Genomic DNA, 16,210 nt, shown 5'->3' with positions numbered 1-16,210 from the left:
ACCCCTATAATGTGTGTGTATAATGGATATCAAATGAAAGCTTTTGCTGAGAGATTTATGGTAATTTTCATTGTGATATTCGATTTAGTCACATCAACCTGGCAAAACTGATAAATATGCATGCGAAGCCGAAATAAAGACATGAATTAATAATACCCACGTACCAATTTACATACATCCTATCCGATTTGCCTGAAGTTTTGTATATAAATTTTCCTATATTAATATTTACGATGCTTTTTTTCTGGGAAGTAAACCAGAAATGGACTGGGACTGGGATTAGGACTAGGACTGGGAGTGAAACTGAGACTGAGGCTCGGAGTGGGACTAGGACTGAGACCAGGAATGGGACTGGAACAAGAAACATACCACCCTCTGGGACTGGCAATAAGATGTGAAGAATGAGAAAAACTTGAGGGAAGAGAAAAGAGAGAACGAGGAGGAGACTGAGAAAGAGATAGAATGAGACGAAGATGGAGATAGATGCAGCAAAAAATTCGGAGGGAGGAGTGAATACAAAGATTAGGAAAAAGTGTAGAGGGGCGAGGGCAAAGTTAGACGGAAAAAGCTTATTAAAATGTATGCAGATAGACCAAATTTAGGGCAGAACAACGTCTGTTGGGTCTGCTAGTCTACCGTAGATATAAAAATCAGCACAGTTAGTGATATTTTTACGCAACTTCAGCGACCTGAACCGGGAAATTGGCCCACGGTAACAGTGACGTCTGGCGGCTCTGCAATCGTGGAATATAAAAATATGTATGCTGTTTTTTTACTATTAACAAAAAAAAAAAAAATATAAAAAATTTGATTTTGGTTACTGTAATCAAAAATAAACTTTTTTAACGAAGGCCCATAATGAATTTTGGTTATTGTAATGGTTATTTTCAACCAAAAAATATTTTTAATATAATGGTTAAAGTTAACTAAAAAAATGTTAAGATTATTTTATTGTAACTTTTCATACACATGAAAAATGAAAGCCGTTATTTTCCGCCTGAGATTTGTATAGTTCAATAACTGAAATTTTTATGATGTTAGAAATAAAAAACAATAATCAATTAGTATTGGAATGACCTATAGTGGAGCACTACATAGAAAAATCAAAAAAAAAAAAAATTAAATAAAATCGTATCAAGTATTTCAAGTTTTATAAAATCCATCCAAATGATATCACTTTATGATAATGAAATTTGTTTTATCTTAGGTATGTAAATAAATATCTAGTGCGCATAATTGTGATTCGTTTTGTGAGTATATTCATGCTTCAAATATAAATCTGTTTCAATATATTAAAGTGCTCATCAGTAGATATGTATGTAAATATGTATAAAGATTTCATCTTACATTGCAGTGAATTCAACATTCGTGAAATTGCTAAAAAATGCGAAAGCAACGTTTCATCAAAAGGATGGTAGCATTTTGGCTTCAACGTTGAATTTTTCCGTAGATCTTGATAGTTGAATTTTGTTGTTGTGAATCCTTTCTGCGTTAGAGTTGTGTGCTGTAATGTCATTGCAAGCGTACTTTTTGCTAGCAGTACACACAAACGTTGTTATATTTGTATGTAGATTAGAATGAGATTTAGTAAGCAGCATTTTGCTTGTTTGTTTAATTTTTTATTTTTATTTTTTTTTTTTAACAAACTTTTTGGTTAGTTTTGTGGTTTGGCAAGTCACTTATTTTTCTTTATATTTTTTTCTTCGTTTTCTTTCGCTCATTCACATGCTTTTTTGTGGTTGTTATTATATACATACATATGTACATACAAATACATATCCATGCAATTTTGGCACTTTTTTCTGCTTCTCAACAGCTGTTGTGCGGTTAGTGTCGCATTTGGTTGGCTGGTTCGTAGTGTTAATTGCAAGCTGATTTTTGTAAGGTTTTTGTTTGTTATTTATTTCAGTTAATAAAGTTAGTATTAGCAAGGAGATTAATTAGTTCAAGGTTACCGTATTGCTTTCTGTTAAATTTTTGTTATTACTTGAGTTGTTAACTTAAGGTTTCCTTGATTGCATTTTTTTGTGAATATATACGATGTTGTATCTATTTTTTTTTTTTTTGTGTTAAGATAGATACATACATATGTTTGTATATTTGTAGCTATTATGCACTGTTAATTAATTTATTTTTTCTTTTTAATTAATTTTGCTTTTTTTCGTTTAGCTATTTCTTAATTTTATGAGCTGTATGCTCAAAGAAATTTGTTTATACCCAGCTGTGCTTGTACACAGGTTATTATAAATTTGATTAGATAACGGTTGGTTGTAGAAGTATAAAGGAGTTGATCTAGATATCGACTTCCATATATCAAAAAAATGAGTATCGAAAAAAGAAAATTTTATTAAGCCATATCCGTCCGTTCACCTCTTGCTGTCTGTCCGTCCGCTATCACGATAACTTGAGCTTTTTGAGATATTTTCACCAAATTCTGTGTACAGTACAGTCGGAAAGTATTAGAACAAGATGAAAAAAGATGTTGATGTTGAAATAGCCTCAGAATTGTATATTTCCAAATTGAAAATGGTGAAGCGAAAGGAAATATCCGTCGAAATACGAGCCCAAATCGTTATTTTGCAAACAACAGGGAAAACTATTGAGAAATAGGCAAACTTTTGAAAATATCTCTGTGCTCAGTTAATACGGCCATTAGAAGATATCAAGAAACTGGACAAAATACTAACAGAAAATGATCTGGTCGACCAATAAAGACAATCAAAGAATCGACAACAAAATATATGTAATAAGTAAGGCCAATCGACCCTCACTAGGGTAGGCACATTGTCGTTGGTGTGAGGGCTTAGCCGAACTCCATAACGCTCGACTATGAGGTGGAGTTGTTTAGGACTGGCATTTACGCCGTTTCGCCTCATACGAGCGCGGCAGGATGTCCTTGACCAAGAACTGCCAAGCCCCTAATCCAGGGTGTTATGCGGACAGTGCCTATTGGACGATTTGCAGCCAGGGGATAAATTCGGCTGTATACGAACGTAGTCTTCCCGATACCGGGCCACCTCGGTAAGTATTGATGGCCCAGTAAGGGGCGCTGCTGTGGCAGACGGCTCTTTTCCCGTTTATAATAATGGACCGCTGAGCCCGCCTTGTCGGGCAGGTGGTCGTATGACGAAGATGAACGACTCATTTCCTAATTGTAATAAGGACGAAGATAAGAGGAGGACTGAGTCGCAGGCCAAGGACGACAAATACGCATTAAGCGACGCAGTGACGTCGCATATACAAGACAAGTAGGCCCAAAGCTGTAAGACAGATGGTAGGAACTACCTCGAAAGCTGCGAGTCAGAGGGAAGTTCCAACTAAGGAAGTAGGAGATAAGCAAAAGGGAAAACTGCATCATGTATTCGTGCTGAAATCAATGAAGACTTGGATTCACCAATATCGCTCACGACAGTTAAAGGCCGGCTTAAAGAGAAAGGTATTTTTGGACGCATTGCTGTCAGAAAGCAATTTCTACGGCCAGTAAATAAACAAAAAAGACTGAAGTTCGCTCAAGAACATACTGACTGTACGATTAATCAATGGAAATTAGTTTTATGGTCAGACTAATCATAATTCGAACTTTTCGGTAGCCATAGGCGTCAATATATTCACAGAAACGTCAATAAAAGATTCAACGCAGATTGCAGTGTGCCAACTGTGAAACATGGGGGTGCCTTAGTGATGGTTTGGGGCTGTTTCCCCCGAACTTAGGCTTTTTTACTTGTTTCTAAGCAGAAAACTTTGAAACTTCAATAAAAATCATAAACCGTTTAAAAAATTGGCGAAGCGGGACCTACTTGTTTAATGCCGACTCCGAACAACATCTGCACGCAGATGAGTTTTCACTGATAGCTTTTCATGGCAGAAATACACTCGGAGTGCTTGCCAAAAGCTTCCAATGGGCGACCCGGCTTAGAAAAATGTTCTTCTAGTTGAAAAAACTGTTTCTAAAATTTTGATGTTGCTTTTCCTGAACCTGGGATATTTGGTGTGGTACGCTCAGCACGCTACCATACCACGCGGCGGTCGCCTAAAAAATAGCTATACCCAGTGTAAAAAATAACAAGGACGCGGTCACTGATGGATTACCTGCGGATCTATTCAAATACGGCAGCTAGTCGTTGGTTAAGCGCATTCATCAGCTTCTTGCAAAATATGGTCGGACGAAAGCATGCCCGACAATTGGAATCTAAATGTTCCTTGCCCAGTCCACAAGAAACGATATAATGCAAACTGCGCCAACTATCGCGGAATCAGCATTATTATTATCGCATACAAGGTACTGTCAAGCGTATTGTGCGAAGGGCATCGTGAATTGGCTGAGTAGACCTTATTAACGCGGCTGCAGACCTGGTACATCTACCATCGACAAGATTTTCACTATGTGCTAAATTTTGGAAACACCGGAAACCAAAAAAAGAGTCGAGACACATCACCCCTTCTTCGATTTTAAAGCCGCCTTCGACAGCACTAAAACCAACCCAATTGTTAACCTTGCCTACCAGTGGCGAATCCTGTTTCTTTAACAACCGAGGATGTAACGATCCCAAGTTCCTCATGGATCTAGGGGGTGGGAGAGAGGTATAGCCTAGAAAGTTTCATGGTGCTTGTTACCGGAACTTACCGGACCATCAACATCGATAACACTCTCCAAGGCCTTCGGGAAGTCTCCTCATCGCTACAACAACAACAACAACATATCATCGGCATGAGCACCAGCACTGTAAGCTCCGCTTACTCCAAACTGGAAAAATAAGATAGGTTTGTTGATGGGTATGTTCGAGAAAAAACTTATTTGAAAGATTTGCGGGCTTTTGCGCGTTGGCGATGGCGACTACGAGCTTTACGCGGCCATGTTATTTGAATGAAAGATGGTGACCCAGCTAAGAAAGTAATTTTAGCGATGTAGATGAAGAGGGCGGCACTCATTCCGCTGGAAGCGCTAGGTGTTTAAGTTCCTTGGTGTTACCAAAAGGCGCCAGTAAGCACAGCTAAGAAGTGACTGGAGTGCCCTGTTGGACGGCCATAACCATAGCCATTTAAGTTAGTAAGTAAATTTTATTATTATTTTCTTGTTTCATTGTTTCAAGAAGCTGTTAATTAATATTATTGTAAGTCATTACAATTTACTACTTTATTTTTGTTATTACACTGAAAGAACAAGACTGGTAAAATCAACCGAGATATGGGTCAATTCAACCGAAATTTCTGTTAATTTTTATCCATCGCAACAAGATGTTGAATCAACTACGCACAAATCGTTGATTCGTAATTGACCGTTTTAGTAGTCAAATGACCAAAAAAAGTTGTTGCGACAGCTTTGTACGAAAGTACCTATGTTGCGGCATTTGCAAGGCAGACGAGTTTTCACTGAGATCTTTTCATGGCAGAAATACACTCGGAGAGCTTGCCGAACAGTCCCGAGGGGCGACTCCGCTTAGGAAAATTTTCTTCTAACTGAAAAGCCTTATTTCTAAAATTTTTATGTTGCTTTGCCCGGGGTATGAACCCAGGGTCTTCGGTGTGGTAGACGTAGCACGCTACCATCACACCACGGCGGCCGCCATATACATACGTAAATATGTGCATACATATAGTACACAGCATACATAAGTACAAAGTAGAGAGAGCAGTGAGCGTAAAATTCTCTTTGAAATTTGCTCATGTATTGACTGTTGATCGCTGTTGAAATGACCAGTGAGATCAGTTGTGTTAACAAAAAAATCAGTTGGATTGATTAGGAACCTGTCAATTTTACAGAATTTTGTTAACTTAAGAGCCACAATTTCTGTTCTGTTGAAATTACTAAACTAATTTGTTCGCTTGACAAAGAACTCGGCCGAATTAACCATAATTCGATCAGTTTCACCGAATCTCCGTTGAGTCAAGAACAACAGAACCGATTTGTTGATTTTACTAGCACCATTTCTTTCAGAGTATATAACTGTGTTATTTCAATAATTATTTTTTTAACAGTTTTTATGCTTTGTCGACGTGTGATCTTTGAGGACCAGCCGGTTAATCACTGCTTGATCTTACCTTTTATGTTTTTAATTGATGAATTAGTTTGTGCCACAGTAAACTTATGATTTGGTTTATTAATTCTAAAGTGCAATATTTTCCGCTTTTATTCAATTATATACATTTGGCTACCTACATTTTGACACATCAATGCTTCACAATAACACTAATTACTGCAGCGTTGTACTCTTATAAATTATACCTAAAATTTTTGTGTTTTTTTCGATTTTTATAAAAATAGTTTTGTGTTGGTATTTTTTAAACGAAACCTTTAAATTTCTTGATTTTATTTTCTATTTTTTATTATTATTATTATTTTTTTAATCTAAAATTATACTTTTGCTTTTTAATGTTTATTGAATTTTTTATTTCACATCGTAAGTTTAAATTAAAAATTGCACCAACAAATTAATTCGTATTTTATATTTATAATTTTGGCTTTCAAGTTGAGATTCCGTAAAAAAGAAAATATAAAAAAATTATGCATTTTTAAAAGAAAAATTAAACTTGTGTATTTAGTAAAGCAAAATTTTAAATGCGTTTAGAATGCCAGGAGATAGAGAAATGTGTGCGCGCTGTGAGCGTTTCAGTGTTGTTGCAAATGAATTAAAAACCGTTCTGATCCACATTGGCCAGCTGCTGACCTGCAACAAGGCACACCGTGAGCCGACAACAATCACACGCACTTATTTATATATGTTGCATACATTTTACTCCTTATTTTAGTGCTTAACAAACAAAACCCCCACTCAAATGCTACGCCCATGTTCAACAAGAAAGATCATTGCGGCAGCATTTTACATCGTCTTGTTTCACTTCCGACTTGAAAAATCAAGTATTATATTCAATTGGCGGCGTCGGAAATGTACTCGTGTGTTTTGGAGATGACAATTGGTGGCATTACCGATAAGCAAAACTCTTCGAGACGGTTTCTCGTTTAATGCATGTGTATGTTGTTGTTAAAACAACAATATGCTTCTGCTTGTAATTTGTGGGCTGGTTTGTACTGCTTTACAGGTCGTCGTGCCGTCGTGATACATACACGAATGGGCGGCGCCCGAATAAGTTGCAACGAAATATGTTTGAGTTAGAGACCAATATGTGTATGAGTGTGTGAATACCGCGCCCACTTTAGAATGACATTAAACAGCGCGTATGCTCAATCAATGATATATAATCAAGTAGTAATTTTTTTTTATTTATTTAAAGGTTTTGTAGAAAAAAGCCAAAATTTTTTTTAAATACATTTTTTTCGAAGATTCAATTACTTTTTAACTTCTGAAATGCAAATATTTTAAAAAGTTGTTTTTAATTTTTTTTAACTTCTTATTGGCTTCCACTTTTTTTTTTCCTCACAATGGCTTTTTGAGTTCATCCAAACATTTTTCGATTTCTTTTAAGTTTTGTTTTCGATTTTAAAGAAAATTTTTGTTTTATTAGAATTTCTAAAACATTTTTTTAATGTTTTTTGGGTTTTTTTTAACACTCAACACTTTTTTTATCCGCAGTCAACGTTTCAAAATGCATCAATGCTTCCATATTCTAGAAAAAAAAAACTTCTGTTTACAAAAAATTTACATTTACATTTACATTTACTCACATTGTAGCTATATAATTTTAAAACAAATTTTGTCTTTAGTACTATCAAAGTATTATCCAACTATATTAGTGCTGCCAAACTGGAAAAAATCCTCAACAACTTTTTCAGCCATTATATTAGCAATTTTTGTTTTGCTTTTTCGAGAAATATCAGTGCTTCCAAATTCAAAACACTTTCACGATATTTTATTCTTGCTATTTTCAAATAGTTTTAACGCTGAAAATAAGTGCAAAAGCTCTCGTGCTTACAAGAACATTTTTTTAATCTGAGTGGGAATTAGATTTGAAGTATTTTCCTTTTTAGTTTTCGAACAGTTGCTGGCAATTTGAAAAAAAGTTCTACGCACGATAGCTTTTGTATTTTGTGCAAGACTTGACTTTTACTAGTATTTTTGAACAAATTTTTTTCGCTATTTACGAAAAGTATTACTGCTGCTAAATTCTTAAGAATTTGTTTTGTTTGTTTCAAATTTTTGCTTTGCTATTATGTATCACTAAAATTTTGTAAAACGATTTTATGGCACACTTTTGATTTTAGTTTTTCCAAAAATTGCAGTGCTGCCAAATTGCCAAACTAAAATATGTTACACCTGTTAGCGAAAACTTTTTACTTATTAAACATTTTCTATTGAATATAAGTTTTCGGTATAAAACTTTTTTGTGCTTAAATCATGATTTTTAATTTGCATCAGTGCTGCCAAGTAAGAATAACTAACTCTCCTGTGTTTTATTTATTGGTTAATTCTGAAATTTTTTGAACACCTTCGTGCTCTCACTTCAATTTAAAACTTTATTTTCTGTACCCACTATTTCACAACAAATACAAAATTTTTATGAATAAACTTTCAGGTTGCTTAGAAAAAATTTCACCGTTTTTTTTTTTAATTTTTATGTTTTGTTATTTTTGATTTTATCTCATTTTAGTGTACGTTTAAGTTAGTGTTTGCACTTCATTAGCGCTATCAACTACACCGCTGCGTGGGAAATTACAAACTGAATACTCGTTGCTTAAGCAAATCTTCTGCTGCCTCAATAGCGCTGCTTCGTTTGATGTTGTAATTCGCAGTAGCGCCGAACAACAACAGCATCACATTAACTAATATATGTCCATAGTTCTGTTATTTGTTACAATGCACATCCTACTGCCATAGAGCATACTCAGCATCCCTCTGCCTGAACGACTTTCATACCACATCACGCCCTGGCCTTCAGTTTGTTATCATCACGTATGTGAGTCGTGTAATGATCGTAAGTTGTCGGCATTGCATAAAGATGCAACACATTAAAAGCATAAGAGCATCAGAGAGCCTAAAAGCTCTAAGCTCTTTCTATCCCATGCGCTATTTGTAATTGCACTCAAATGCAACACTCACTCATTCGAATTCGTTGATGTGCTCACTTTTGTCGAGCAGTCACGTGTTGCATGCCTGAAGTGAGTGAAAGCTTCGTCAAATGTGTCCTCCATTCTTTCTACGTAAATGATTTCTGTTGTGCTTTTTTATTTTCACTTTTTTCCAAAGCTGATAACACTGATAGGGGCGGTGGCGTTGGCCTTCGTATGTTGCTGCTGCTGCTTCTGCTTCGCTCTGCCAATTCTTTGCGTTGTAATCTATTTTCATTGTTGTTGGCGTTGCAAGGGTACGTTATTGTTTTAGGGTTTATTTTTGTTTTTGCTGTTGTTGTTGTTGTTAAAGGTGTGGTAAGTAGATGTGCTGTTGCATATACTCGTTGTAATCTCGAATTCGCATTTTGCATATTTTAAAGTTGAAGTTTCGTTGCAAGAGCTCCCTCCACGTGAGCTGTCGTATTGGGAGTTTTACGGTAGCTCGTAAAGTTTATTTGTACGATAATTGTGCGAGGTACGAAAAAATCGTAAGCAATATTGGCAGTTGGAGCGCTTCGTTGTTTATAAATATTATAATCCATATAATCTGCTCTGTTACTTTGTGAAATTGAAGCTCGATAAGAGTAAACAGTAAGTTAGTTAGTGATAGAAATTTAAGAGTAAAACAATGACCATTGAGAATGTTTAAATTAACGACCCTTGAGCAGTTAATCGCACGGTGCCATAAACACCATATAAGCTCGAAATTACCAACATTTCAAAACAAACAAAAAAAAACATTTTCTTTAAGCCTAATTTAATTCTAAGGAGAGACTTCAGAACACTATACGTTAACAAAGAGCGTAAGATGATGGTAAGGATGAAGATAAGGATGGGATGAGAATGAGGATGATCATGAGGATGAGGATAGCAATTAAGTTGAATATGAAGATGAAAATGAGAAAAAGGATGAGAGTGAGTATAAATATTGAATGAAAATGAGGGTAATGTCTAATGAAGGGTTGACACTAGAGAGATTGTGAGAAAGGAAGGCAAATGCAGAGGCAGAGGCAGAGAGCTCGCCCAGAACAATTGATGGACGATGCAATAACAAATCTATATGAAAGTACTGCATCACTGCAAAACGAGTGGTAGTTTCTAGCCTAAAGTTGAAGCTTGACATGCCATGAAGCAAGCGGCCAGCTATATCAATTAAAAAATATTTTTATGGTTGCAACAATGATGTGCCCCGATCAATTGGATCGTTCACTCAAAAATTTGTTATCAAACTAATTTAGGATCGTCTCAAATTGTCGCGAAGTGGCCTAAAGTCAAAAAAGTTCATGGACAGATATAGTAGAATCGCGAAAAAGTTAACCAAAATGTTCCAAAGGTAGTTTACTTTTCCAAAATATTAACTTTTCCAAGCGGTTTTCAAATTTTAAAATATGCAGTGATAAACATAGTTTTTGAGATATAACACATTGAATTTATTTAAATAACTTAGTTTTAATCAGAGCAGATCGAGTTCACAGAACATACATATTAATTTATTCACATTGTAAATATCGACGTGCCATATGAAAAGTAACACTTTAAAATTTTTTTATACAACGAAATCCTATGAAAAAAATGTGTATGCTACTTTTCGTAGGGCACGACGATATGAACTTATTAATTTGTAAGAGCTGCTTTAAAGAAGCAGTCGAGAATTGTTTGTTTTTTCTTTTATGTAATAGCTTTTGACAATTTTCGCCCCCCATATTAATAAGATCTGATATCTGATTTGTATCACTATTGTTCAAATACCACTTTAACAAGGTATTGACGCACCCAACTGCTTCCGAAAAACTCACTTTCTGTTGTTGCATATCTTGCTCGATAGCCGATTCTTCGTTATCCATATCGGGCACTTTGCAATCTTCGTCTTCTTCCGTAATTTGAACGTCGTTCCAATTTTTAACTTCGTCAATGCTGCGTCAACACCACCTACCTTCGACAATAACACAGAAATAGGGGAATACCCGAGCTGCATCACGCTGGAACCCGCTTTGAAAAAATCCAAATTTTTTTTGTGATTTCTATAACTACAAACGAAGCAATTGATTGTAGTGAAGTTCATTTTTTTGTAGTTCTTATAGTTACTCCGAAAATATAATACATTGTGCGGAAACCAAGCAATTTAAGCAGATTTGGTTTTTTTCTTTTTGAAATACGTTTTAAATCGTTTGTAGTTTTTCATACGAAAAATAAATTTTTTTTTGGTCCACAGGTTTCGGAGATATCGCTAACGCATCTCAAAAAAACCAAGAACGCAGCAATTTGGAAGCACTAAAAGTACTTTTCCTATAACTACAAACGATGAAATTGCTTGTAGTGAAATTCATTTTTTTGTAGTTTTTATAGTTACTCCGAAAATATAATACATTGTGCGGAAACCAAGCAATTTAAGGAAATTTGGGTTTTTTCTTTTTGAAATACGTTTTAAATCGTTTGTAGTTTTTCATGCGAAAAAAAATTTTTTTTTTGGTCGACAGGTTTCGGAGATATCGCTAACGCATCTCAAAAAAACCAAGAACGCAGCAATTTGGAAGCACTAAGAGTACTTTTCCTATAACTACAAACGATGAAATTGATTGTAGTGAAATTCATTTTTTTGTAGTTTTTATAGTTACTCCGAAAAAATATATATATTATTCTGTTTTATGAGCTCTAGGCCTGTTTTAAATAAAACAACTCCGTTTGTTGCTTATATGTATTTAATTTCGATATTTCGATCTCAATCTGAGATCATCATCAGGACTGTAATAAAAAACAATAAAAACACACATTCAATTACACATAAAAAACATATCCATCTCTTAAACATATTATATTTCACATAAAAACATGCTAATCTACTTAAACATAATGCATAAGCGCGACTTACATCTTCCGCTGTGATGCAAAGACTAAAAATTATGAAGAAAAGTGATTATCGGAACCAACGAAAAAATAAACAGAGAGTGTAAACATGTAGATAATCAAATGAAATACCGTAATTGTAAACAAAAATTGAGAAAAATTTACAACAATAATATGGCAAGCGGCGAAAATAATAATACTGTAGGTATGCATACAAGTAATCAGGTGTATAGTTATTGTACCAAGGCACAGAAACTACATGAGTGTGCATGTGCAGAGAATGGAGCAAATTGTTATTATTTTTGTTTTATTTTATCAAGAGTATTGATTGTGCTTTAAAATCAGGTTGCGGTAGGCGTAAGCACAATGATCCGTGTCAGCCTTAAAATTCATCCTTCTATCATTAGGGGTGTTCACTATGTGAAGCATTTCTAAAGTAAAACGCTTATGATAATTTTTCTCCTCTTCCAAAATTTTTATATTTTCGAAATCCGGGTAATGTCCGGTATCCTTACAATGAGATGATAGAGCCGTTTTGTTGTCAGAAAAATTGTTCCTTAATTTTATATTGGATTTGTGAGCGGATATCCTTGTCTTCAGTTTTGATTTTGTAGTACCCACATATACTTTCTCGCTTACGTGGGACCCGTCGCCGTTGCAAGGAATCCTATAAACAACATCCGATTTTTCTTGTATTGGTATTGGGTCTTTTAATCTGCTGAACACCTTTTTTAAAGAATTGCTGTAGGTAAATGCTAGCTGAACATTATCCATATCATACATTTTTGAATGTTTGATCCTTTCTGAAAGCCCAGGGATATATGTGACGGATTTAAAGATTTTGGCATTTTGATTTTTCTCCTTATTATCTTTACCTAGACGCGAGTAATAATTATATATAAGTTTGTTCACTAATTTAATTGGAAAATCATTCTTTTCGAGGGTATCCTTTATAAGTTTAATATTTTTGGTATGGTAAATTCTATCACTAATTGAGAGAACTCGTCTCACGAAATTATTGGCCGTGTTCACTATTACTCCTCTATCATGCTGTGAGTTGAAGTTAATCAGTCTGCCGGATGCAGTAGGTTTTTTGTACCAGTCTAATGCTAATTGGTTGTTCCTCCTAATCACTAGGGTGTCCAGAAAAGGTATTTTTCCGTCCCTCTCTACTTCAATAGTGAATTTAATCGATCGGTGGTATCCGTTAAGTAGGTTAAGCAAAATATTTGTGTCCTCCGTTTTTATTATCGCGAACAAATCATCTACATATTTCGTAAGCATTCGTGGTTTGTTCGGCGCCTGCATTTCAAACCGGGATAAAAGTTCCTCCATCACAATATCCGCAATAACCGGTGACGCTGGGGATCCCATGGGCATTCCCGATCGTTGCTCGTATATCTTATCCTTATATTTGAAATACCGATTTTCCTTAATGCAAAACTTGACTACCGTCAAGAAAAGTTCTTTCGTCATGGACGTGTGCTCCTTTATCATTTCCCACTTTGCACCTATTATGTCTAGTGCTAAATCAACTGGTATGCTGGGAAATAAAGACACGACGTCGAACGACACCAAACTCTCGTCGTCATGCACTTACGTATTGTGTATCTTATTTTTGAACTCAGCTGCATCTTTGATGTTGTATTTGGATGAAGAGGTCAGATTTTTCAGAATTCGTATGACAAATTTGCACAGATTATAGGACGGAGACTTGACGGACGAACAGATAGGTCTAAGTGGAATTCCTGCTTTATGGATTTTGGGCAGGCCATAGATTCGGGGGGGATAGGAAGTTTTACAATTAAGACTAACTTTTTCTTTTAAATCAATGACATTGTTGTTGTATAATTTATCCACTATATCGTTGTTTTTCCTTTGAAGCTGATTTGTAGGGTCGCGTTTTAATACTTTATACATAGAAATATCATTAACAATTTTCTGCATTTTTATGTCGTATTCAGTTCTGTCCATTAACACTGTGACATTTCCCTTATCTGCATTGAGAACTAAGATTTGTTCATTCTTTTTCAAAAATTGTTTTGTGGCTCGCAGTGTGTCTACCGTGAATTTGTCTCTAGCTGAAATTTTTGTTTTGTTAATGTGGTTCTGTAGAAGTGCCGTCAAGTTGTTCCTTTCGATTTCCTGTTTATCTTTTTCTTTAATAGTTTGAATGTGATTTTCCCCATCTGCTATCAATTTGAATAACGGGAATTCTCTAACCAACGTGGGCAGAGCATGTTTGGGACCAAGGGAAAGAAGCCACATGATATTTGTCGGTATTTGTATATCCGTCGTGTTACAAATATATTCAGGTATCACCCTAATGTTAAAGCTTTGTTCCTGTTTTTGTTTTAGATGTTCGTACTTGCTAACTTGTGTATTTTTCATGTTGGTCTTGAGAGTATTCGTCAAAAGCTCTTCGCTTTTAAAGAATGTCGTGGCATCGTGTGTTGTAAGGGATTGTGTTATTAGTGTTTTTAACCTATTTACCTCTTTTCCTTTTCGCCGTAGAATTTCATGTTTTATTGTGATTAGTAAGTTTAAAAGTTTGTACCCGATCCTCTCCATGTATGTATTTACGGTGTTCGATAGTTTTGTTGGTATTTTGTGGCTATTGATGTTGTTGTTAATAGTGTAAAGAATGGTTTTGGTTGCATTGGTTATGAAACTCGGTGTAACTCTATTTCTCCTACATCTCTCCAAGAACTTTGTTGATTCTGATATTCTCGCGATTTGCTGTGTGTTTCGTTGGTATTGTTTAATATATCTCTTGGTTTTGTTGTTGTAACCATTTTTGATGTTTTTGTAAACGTTTGTGTTGCCGTTTACCTCTCGGTGTGCTCTCCGTTTTGACATAATTAATTTGTTTATTGGCCGTTAATGAATAAATATATATATTATTCTGTTTTATGAGCTCTAGGCCTGTTTTAAATAAAACAACTCCGTTTGTTGCTTATATGTATTTAATTTCGATATTTCGATCTCAATCTGAGACATTACCCGGATTTCGAAAATATAAAAATTTTGGAAGAGGAGAAAAATTATCATAAGCGTTTTACTTTAGAAATGCTTCACATAGTGAACACCCCTAATGATAGAAGGATGAATTTTAAGGCTGACACGGATCATTGTGCTTACGCCTACCGCAACCTGATTTTAAAGCACAATCAATACTCTTGATAAAATAAAACAAAAATAATAACAATTTGCTCCATTCTCTGCACATGCACACTCATGTAGTTTCTGTGCCTTGGTACAATAACTATACACCTGATTACTTGTATGCATACCTACAGTATTATTATTTTCGCCGCTTGCCATATTATTGTTGTAAATTTTTCTCAATTTTTGTTTACAATTACGGTATTTCATTTGATTATCTACATGTTTACACTCTCTGTTTATTTTTTCGTTGGTTCCGATAATCACTTTTCTTCATAATTTTTAGTCTTTGCATCACAGCGGAAGATGTAAGTCGCGCTTATGCATTATGTTTAAGTAGATTAGCATGTTTTTATGTGAAATATAATATGTTTAAGAGATGGATATGTTTTTTATGTGTAACTGAATGTGTGTTTTTATTGTTTTTTATTACAGTCCTGATGATGATCTCAGATTGAGATCGAAATATCGAAATTAAATACATATAAGCAACAAACGGAGTTGTTTTATTTAAAACAGGCCTAGAGCTCATAAAACAGAATAATATATATATTTATTCATTAACGGCCAATAAACAAATTAATTATGTTACTCCGAAAATATAATACATTGTGCGGAAACCAAGCAATTTAAGTAAATTTGGTTTTTTTGTTTTTGAAATACGTTTTAAATCATTTGTAGTTTTTCATACGAAAAAAAATTTTTGTTGGTCCACAGGTTTCGGAGATATCGCTAACGCATCTCAAAAAAACCAAGAACGCAGCAATTTGGAAGCACTAAAAGTACTTTTCCTATAACTACAAACGATGAAATTGATTGTAGTGAAATTCATTTTTTTGTAGTTCTTATAGTTACTCCGAAAATATAATACATTGTGCGGAAACCAAGCAATTTAAGTAAATTTGGTTTTTTTGTTTTTGAAATACGTTTTAAATCGTTTGTAGTTTTTCATAGGAAAAAAAATTTATTTTTTGGTCCACAGGTTTCGGAGATATCGCTAACGCATCTCAAAAAAACCAAGAACGCAGCAATTTGGAAGCACTAAAAGTACTTTTCCTATAACTACAAACGATGAAATTGATTGTAGTAAAATTCATTTTTTTGTAGTTCTTATAGTTACTCCGAAAACATAATACATTGTGCGGAAACCAAGCAATTTAAGTAAATTTGGGTTTTTTCTTTTTGAAATACGTTTTA

The 16,210-nt window shown here is 34.7% G+C and overlaps 1 long non-coding RNA gene across 2 annotated transcripts; it reads right to left on the bottom strand.

Annotated features, from left to right (window-relative positions):
• Positions 1–532: 532 nt before the first annotated feature.
• On the bottom strand, positions 533–8,602 carry LOC137244849 (uncharacterized). Of its 2 annotated transcripts, none has more exons than XR_010951212.1 (3): positions 7,622–8,602; positions 6,040–7,563; positions 533–2,221 (listed from the first exon to the last, which is right to left on the bottom strand). It is a non-coding gene; the product is annotated as an uncharacterized lncRNA (long non-coding RNA). The 2 variants fall into 2 exon arrangements; XR_010951211.1 differs by having other exon boundaries at positions 533–2,049.
• Between the last annotated feature and the right edge of the window lie 7,608 nt (positions 8,603–16,210).

The sequence above is a fragment of the Eurosta solidaginis genome, chromosome 3 (assembly GCF_040869045.1).
Source record: "Eurosta solidaginis isolate ZX-2024a chromosome 3, ASM4086904v1, whole genome shotgun sequence".
Taxonomy (NCBI): domain Eukaryota; kingdom Metazoa; phylum Arthropoda; class Insecta; order Diptera; family Tephritidae; genus Eurosta; species Eurosta solidaginis.
The sequence above is the reverse complement of the archived record's forward strand: the minus strand, read 5'-3'. Positions and strand labels throughout refer to the sequence as shown.